Source organism: Cebus imitator, unplaced genomic scaffold (genome assembly GCF_001604975.1).
Source record: "Cebus imitator isolate Cc_AM_T3 unplaced genomic scaffold, Cebus_imitator-1.0 Scaffold560, whole genome shotgun sequence".
NCBI classification, from domain to species: domain Eukaryota; kingdom Metazoa; phylum Chordata; class Mammalia; order Primates; family Cebidae; genus Cebus; species Cebus imitator.
In genome coordinates this window covers 840,406-848,951 of record NW_016107875.1, presented here as the reverse complement: position 1 = coordinate 848,951, position 8,546 = coordinate 840,406, and the positions used below count along the sequence as shown (strand labels likewise).

Here is an 8,546-nt window from a genome sequence, read left to right as displayed (position 1 = left end):
CACCATGCCTAGCTAATTTTGTATTTTTAGTAGGGACGGGGTTTCTCCTTGTTGGTCAGGCTGGTCTCAAACTTCTGACCTCAGTTGATCTGCCCGCCTTCGCCTCCCAAAATGCTGGGTTTACAGGCATGAGCCACAGTGTCTGGCCTAAACTAAACAATCTAAAATCTTGTTATTCAGAATCAAAAAGCATACTCCTTTACATGTTATTTAAATATACTCTATAATTGGTTCTGCTCCTCCCACCTCATTTCTGATTTTAAAAAAAAAACAACAAAACTATTTTAATGCTTAAATTTTCAGCAAAGTGGCAAATTATCCCCATTCATGGGGTGCTTATTACCATGGTAACAAGGAGCCAACTCATTCTTTAAGGGTGGCAGGATTCTGGTCCATTGTTTTCAGGATATAAAACAATCCAAGTATCTTTTTTGTACATTTGACAGCATGGCCTGTACAAGGTATATCTAAACGTCCTTAGCATACACAAAGCACAGCTGAGATAGTTTTCAGAGGAAGTAAAATCCCCTGAGTTGAGGTTCTCTGTCACATTAGGAAGCTCTAAAACAAATTCAGACTTTCTTTATTTCTGAGAATAATCACATAGTTTCCTATTAAGGTCTGTTACTCTCCCTCTGTCTCCTCCCCCTTCTCCCCTTTCACATTGAAGACAGCTAGCAGAGCAGATCTGGAGGACTAGATAATTAAATGAGACAGAAGTAAAATGTGTTTTTTTTTTTTTAGACTTGGGCCAAGTTGCATAGTGAGGGCTACAGATAATCTTTGGTCAAGATACATTGTGTTAGATTTTGAAGTGCCTTTTCTTAGGTCTTGCTGTGGGATAAGGTTGTTTGGGGCCTACATCTTAGAAATTTTTCTTAGCAGTTGTGTTTGATGGAGGAGCAGGTTTGGTAAGGAGAAAAAAATAATAGATCAAGATTTGAGAGTTGCTGTCTAAAAATGATTTTTAGAGAGTGTAAGAAATAAATTTCCCAGTAGCTTGTAATAGAGGGCAATCTAGTTTCTTAGCTTATGAATAGAATTTAAGAGTCTAGGAAAATCAAAGTATAATTCTGTTTGGATTACTCAAATCTCTTGTTTATGGGTATGATCAAAAAGAGCATTACATTTTATTATAGAGAGTTTCAAATGCAGGATAGAAAATCTCCCAATAATACGAATTTTAGGGATGTTTTGATGTTAATTAGGACAAAACAGTTGGTATAATTTTACTTCCTAAAATGACTGGTATAATTTTTATTCTGTATTTGAGTGTCTATAACATATTAATTTGGACCTGTTAAATATGGCAGTGAACAAAACTAAGTCTGTCCTCTTAGAACAGATGATGTAGTGGAGAGAGATGCACCATGGACATGTGTCAGAAAGGAGGACAAAAGTGCTGCAGAGAATGTATAGCAAGGAGAAAGGGGAATAGGGAGAGTGGGGAATGGAGCTATATGAGGACAGTCAAGGAGTACCTCTCTAAGATGATATTGAGCAAAAACCTGCAGGATGTGAAAGAGTGACACAGGTAAATATCTGGGGGAAGGAGCAGAGGGAACGATAACATGTAAAGGCTATGAGGTGGGATTGTACTTAGTGTGTTCCAGAAGGAGCAAGATAACTCATCTTGTTGGAGCAAAGGGGAAAGAGGTATGAGAAAAAGAGGGGGCATCTTAGAAACCATTGAACGGTGTGGTACAGAAAATGAGATGATGGAACTTCCCCATTTATAGGATCTCTGGCTACTGAGTTTGAAAGTAGAAGCAAAATGCAGGTGAGAAATGGTGGTGGCTGAGAACAAGGTAGTAGCAGTGAAGGTGGTGAGTGGTAGTTGTATTCTGAATATAATTTGAAGGTAGAGCCAACAGGATTTGCCTCTTGGTTTGTGAGAGAAAAATGGAGTCATTTTCCAATAGCATTAGCTATTGGGGAAAAAAGTGTTGCTGTTTACTAACATCAGGAAGACTTTGGAGAGAAGTGGTAGAAAGTGCGCAGGGAGTCAGGATTTTTATTTTGGACATGTTGAGTTTAAGGTGCTTGATATCCAAGTGGAGATTTTGAATAGACAGTAGCCCCTCTTATCCTTGGAGGATATATTCCAAGGCTTCCCGTGGATGCCTGAAACCTTGGGTAGTGCCAAACCCTATGTATATTATGCACGAATTCTTTTTTGTTCACAATTTTATGGACAGAAGATTCATCCTTACCGCAGATCTTAGCAACCTCATCATATGGTTTTCTTTATTATTGTTGTTTTTTTGATACAGAGTCCCACTCCATCACCCAGGCTGGAGTGCAGTGGTGTGAGCTTACTGCATTCTCTGCCTCCTAGGTTAAGCAATTCTCCTGCCTTAGCATCCTGAGCAGCTGGGATTAGAGGTGCGTGCCACCATGCCTAGCAAATTTTTTATTTGTAGTAGACAAGGTTTTTGCCATGTTGGCCGGTCTCGAACTCCTGACCTCAAGTGATCCACCTTCCCTAGCCTCTCAAAGTGCTGGGATTAAGGTGGGAGCCATAGCACCTTGCTGATGTTTTTTGTTTGTTTATTAAGTCAAGAACTTTCATTTTTCACTTGAAGGAAACACTATAAGGCTTCTCTTTGGCATATGTGAATTGCCAGCATCACTACTCTTACACTTTAGGGCCATTATTAAGTAAAATAAGGGTTGCCTGACCACAAGCACCGAAACAATAGAGCTGATCCCTAGAGAGGCTACTGAGTGACTAACACATTGGGAAGCCTAGACAGCGTGGATGCCCTGGACAAAGGGATGATTGTCATCCTGTGTGGGATTGAGCAGAGATTTCATCACACTTCTCCAAGTGGTGTGCAATTTAGAACTTAATTGTTTCTGGAATTTTCCATTTACTATTTTTGGACCACGGTTGACCTTGGGTAACCAAAACTACAGGTAAGGAGGGACTACTGTATACACATTTGTAGTCCTGGAGAGAGGTTTGGGTTAGCCACTTGGAGAAACGCATAGGTAACATTTAGAGCCATGAGATCTAGTCTAGTTGGTGTATTCATTCCCAAGCTGTTTGAGGTGCCCTGGGGGCATTGCAGTGAACTCAGAATATTTTAAAATTTCCAGGAAAACAGTGTAATAGTATAACAGTATAATAGGATGTGTGCTTGATATCTGTGTTTTCAAAATGAAGTTTAAGATGTAAGCATGTGTGCATTTTGTATTCCATGGGGCTGGGTTCAGCTGTACGCCTTTGTATATGTATACCTTGTATTCCTTACAGAAGTTACAGTACATTAGCAAACAGTTCCCATTTTACTCAAATTGTTAGTCCAATATATCAATCAGTCCTATTATAGAAAGATTTAGAACAGTCAAGGAAACTATTTCAGACTCTGAATATGAACAATTATGGGAAGGAAGTTAAAAATCTATTCAGTTGTTTGACCCGAATAAAGTGTGTAATAAACCAATTCAATGGTCTTGAAGGATGTTTCACCAGGTTTTATGTTTCTTGACACTTGAAGCACTTCTTTTCTAAAGGTTTAAGTTTCTATTCAGCCGTATTTTTTGAGGAGTCATTCGCATTTTCTTTGTTTCTGAGATTTGCAGGAATAGGTAGAAATGGTGGAAAAGGATTAAAGTATCTGTGAACCTGTTTTTAAAAAGGGGTGTTTTGGCTTGAAGTCCTTTTTTAAAGACCAGAAAGAAAATTTCACAGTAATTTCATTTCTCTGATTAAATTTGACTAGTATATTGAATATTTTCCCTTAGCCTTTTTTAAGCCTTCCTATTTGTCTTTTCCTAATTTGTGCTAGGAAAAATATTACCTTTCAAGTGGTGTTTTCTTTACCTTCTGGCCAGTGTTTTTACATTAAGAAAATAGTTTTTATTGTTTGTTTTTTTAAAACTCCTTGACTGGCCTATTTTTTGTTTCTCTAACTGGTGTACCTCTTCCTCCTTTCCAATCTTCCCAAATGAGGCCCTGTGGAGGGCATTTATGTGTAGATTTAGATTTGTGTGTTTCTCTAATTATGCAAGAAATTTAGAGCTCAGTGGCATCAGATAGCCATGATGCCACTTTCTGCTTCCATCCAAATTTAGTTTCAGTATTGTAAACTTGAGAAATACTACACTTAATTGCTAACAGAGCGACTTAAAAATCTGACATTTTAACCTGATTGGTAGGTGTTCTTTCCATGTATTCTTTCCCTTTTAAGTTTTTTTTGTCTCCATAAGTGTTCTTCTAAAATTTGTTTCAAATCTGTTTATTTTAGTAATGGTTTGCACACACACACCAGGATCAGATTCTGTTTCAAAAAGACCTTGCTTTTTGTGCCATTTTGTTTCTCTTACCCTGATGTTCTCATCCCATTTCTGGATTTGTCATATAAATGGGCACTCATACTATATTCTTTTTGTGAGTTTTGTTTTTCAGAAATTTGTGTTCTATGATCTGCATGACTATAAAATAGCTTTCCAGATTTTATGACTAAGTCGTTTGTGGTGGCTCACACCTGTAATCCCAGCACTTTGAGAGGCCAAGGTGGGAGGATTGCTTGAGCCCAGGAGTTGGAGACCAGCCTGGGTAACATAGCAAGACCTCATCTCTAGAAAAAATGAAAAAAAAAAAAAAAAAAAAAAAAAATTAGCTGGTAATGGTGGTGTATGCCTATGGTCTCAGCTACTTGGGAGGCTGAGGTGGGAGGATGGCTTGAGGCTGGGAGTTCAAGGCTGTGGTAAGCAGTGATAACACCACTGCACTCCATCTTGGGCAACAGAGTGAGACCTTGGTTCAATTAATCAAATCAACCAATAATAATTTGTGTATGGCACACACATACCTTGCTCCCTTTTTTCTCCATAACCATTTATATACTGTGTACCTTATTAATCTGTCTCTCAGCTAGAAAACAAGCTTGTTGAGGATGGAGATTTTGTGTTTCAGTCACTTCTGTATCCCCAGTCTCCGAAAGAGCACTTGGTACATAGCAGATGCTCAATATATATTGAGTCAGTGAATAAAAGATCTGTTTGATAATTTAGCTTCCAAATTGTGGGATTTGAATGGGAGAAATTATTTGCTTGAACATTCAAATTAGAGACAGGAAATTTTTTTAGACTTGTGATGTGAAACAGAAGAAAATTCACCAAGGTTACAGTTTGGGCTTCTATTGTAATACCGTGATCTCTTTAGGCCCCACTAGGTAGTTTCAATTTGGGCACAGTTTTCCAGTGTTGCATATCTGGAGGAGACTGGCTAGGGATATCTACTTTCTTTGTGGTTTTTATTAAACCTCTCTGGTAAAAATATATTAATGGCTTTTCCTATGCTGCTCTTATCCTCTCCTGCACTGAATAATTTCTGTTCTAGTGTAGTATTTTGTAAGTTTGAGTAAGGTATGAGTTCTACCCAAAAGAAGAAAAGTATTGAGGTTCTTCAGTGTAGATATAATTTTCTAATTTCTGTTTTATATATATATGCAGCTCTAAAGAGCAAATATGTAATACATATAACACCTCAATATTTTGATAGTAATTTGGCCAGAGTTTGGGAAACTAAATTGATCTATGACACGTGTGTGTGTGTGTGTGTGTGTGTGTGTGTGTGTATGTGTGTTTGTATGCATGCATCATCACCCACTCTGCTAATTCTTTTGTGTTTGTCATTTTTAAAGATACTGTGGTAACTCACTCTCAATACTTTATTCCACTCGAACTGCTACTAGAACCTTTGATCACACATTGTTTGGCTTTCATTTTCATTCATTAAATCAGGGTTTGTAGCACATTGGAGCATATCTGTAGATGTTAAATCATTATTAGTAAATTCACAAGCTAAAGTACATCCTTTTTTATTATCCTTGTGCATTTTTCTCACCTATACATTCCACTCGTAGTAGAAAAATTAGGGCAATTGTTACTCTCCTTAAAAGTGTTACATATAAATGAACTGATTTTTAAAAGGTCTGCCTAAGTGTGAATGGAGGTCTCATGCTGTCACCTCTTCATAAGATCGCAGGTAATGCAGGTTAACTTCTGTTTTGCATCTAGGTAATGTTTAGTTATTTATTGATGATTGTAGAAGTCTTTTTGGATAAAAAGCTCTCAGATTGTCTTTTACTTTGATTTCTAAAAGTAGGAGGGAAGTATAATACATAATGGGACTGAGTGTTAGTATGGACACACTGTCATATGTTTTCATAGGGAGAACTTGGTGTACCTCATCTAGGTTTTTTTTATAACTTAAAGTGTGTGTTTTGAACTTTTAGTGTATCAGAAAATGTTGACATTTGATGTAATGGCTATTTCTGTAGTTACTGTGATCTTGAGCAAGTTTCACTTTCTGAATGAACTTACTTATTTTGAGACAGAGACTGGCTCTGTCACCCAGGCTGGAGTGCAGTGGCGCGATCTTAGCTCACTGCAACCTCCGCCTCCTGGGTTCAAACAATTCTCCTACCTCAGCCTCCTGAGTAGCTGGGATAATAGGTGCATGCCATCACGCCCGGCTAATTTTTTGTATTTTTAGTAGAGATGGGGTTTCACCATGTTAGCCAGGATGGTCTCGATTTCCCAACATCGTGATCTGCCCTCCTTGGCCTCCTGAAGTGCTGGGATTCCAGGTGTGAGCCATCGTGCCCAGCCCTTTCTGAACTTTTGTCTTCTGTGCAATGGTTGCAGGCTGTGAGGTATGAAGATGCTGAGGGGTATCAGGCACTGTTTGTGGTGACATGTTTTTTGTGTTTTTGTGTTTTTTTGGCTATAAAAATATATTAGGCCAAACTACATACTAAAAAATGCTTTAAAATGCAGCAGCAGGAGATGTAAAGACTCAAAGAAGTGGTCAGTGACAATGGCTATCAGAACACACTAAAGAATCCACACTGCTTCCCCCTTTACTTGGAAAAGGAAGCTTCTAGGCTACCTCCTCCTCAGCCATGGAGTCTTGGTATTGCTGGTACTTGGACACCAGGTCGTTAAGATTGCTCTCTGCCTCAGTGAACTCCATCTCATCCATACCCTCGCCCGTGTACCAGTGCAGGAAGGCCTTGCACCTGAACATAGCTGTAAACTGTTGAGAGACACGTTTGAAGAGCTCCTGGATGGCTGTGTTGTTACCGATGAAGGTGGCTGACATTTTTAGCCCCCGGAGTGGGATGTCACAGACGGCTGTTTTCACGTTGTGAGAGAGCCACTCAGCAAAGTAGCTGCTGTTCTTGTTCTGAATATTGAACATTTGCTCATCCACCTCCCTCATGGACATTCGACGTCTGAAAATGGCAGCCATGGTTAGATAGCGGCCATGACAGCAGGGGGGCAGGGTGGGGGGATGGTCACAGGCGGCCATCATATTCTTAACATCAAACAGCTGCTGGGTGAGCTCAGCCACGGTCAGGGCTGGGTACTGCTGGCTGCCCTGGCTGATCAGTGGGGTAAAGTCAGGCATGAAGAACTGCAGCCAGGGAAATGGAACCATGTTCACAGCGAGCTTTGGCAGGTCAGCATTCAGCTGGCCCGGGAAGCGCAGGCACGTGGTGACCCCACTCATGGTAGCAGACACCAGGTGATTCAGGTCACCATAGGTGGGTGTGGTCAGTTTTAAGGTCTTGGAACAGATGTTACAGAGCGCTTCATTATTGATGCAGAACATCTTTTCCGCATTTCCTATGAGCTTGTGGATGGAGAGGGTGGCATTGTAGGGCTACACCACGGTGTTTGACACCTTGGGTGAGGGCAGGATGCTGAATGTGTTTATGATCCTGTCTGGGTACTCCTCCCAAATTTTGCCCATGAGGAGGGTACCCATCCCAGACCCAGTACCCCAACCCAGGGAGTGAGTGGGTCAGCTGGAAACCCTGCAGGCAATCACAGCCCTCAGCCTGTCTTCTCACAACATCCATCACCGACTCTATCAGCTCCCCGCCTTCGGTGTAGTACCCCTTGGCCCATTTGTTTCTGGCCCCACGATGACCAGAGATGAAGTTGTCTGGCCTGAAGATGTGCCCAGTGGGCCCCAAGCGTGCAGAATCCATGGTGCCCGGCTCCAGATCCATGAGCACAGTGCAGGCCACGTACCTGCCACTGCTGGCCTCGTTGTAGTACACATTGAGACATGCCAGCTACAGGTCACTGTCCCCGTGGTAGGTGCCAGCGGAGTCGATGCCATATTCGTCAGAGATCGCCTCCCAGAACTTAGCACCAATCTGGTTCCCGCACTGTCCAGTTTGCGTGAGCATGATCTCCCTCATGGCCAAGGCGGGACTAGGGCAGCAGGAAGAGAAACGCAAGAAGGAGGAGCAATCATATTGGGGAGAAGGATTGATCAGCTGGCACATTGGCCCCAACATGAAGATGAGTTTGGGAACAGAAGGAAGGCCAAATGATATGTTCGTGAAAATACTTTGTAGGTTTAAAACGTTTCTTCCAGGGCCGGGCACGGTGGCTCAAACCTGTAATCCCAGCACTTTGGGAGGCCGAGGCGGGTGGATCACGAGGTCAAGAGATCGAGACCATCCTGGTCAACATGGTGAAACCCCGTCTCTACTAAAAATACAAAAAATTAGCTG

General features: G+C 41.1%; 1 protein-coding gene and 1 pseudogene across 1 annotated transcript in view; one reads left to right on the top strand and one right to left on the bottom strand.

The window, feature by feature from the left end:
• FBXO34 (F-box protein 34) overlaps positions 1-8,546 on the top strand; it is a 91,032-nt gene that overhangs the window by 58,472 nt on the left and 24,014 nt on the right. The gene's annotated exons all lie outside the window — the stretch shown is intronic.
• On the bottom strand, positions 6,660-8,355 carry LOC108294065 (annotated as a pseudogene).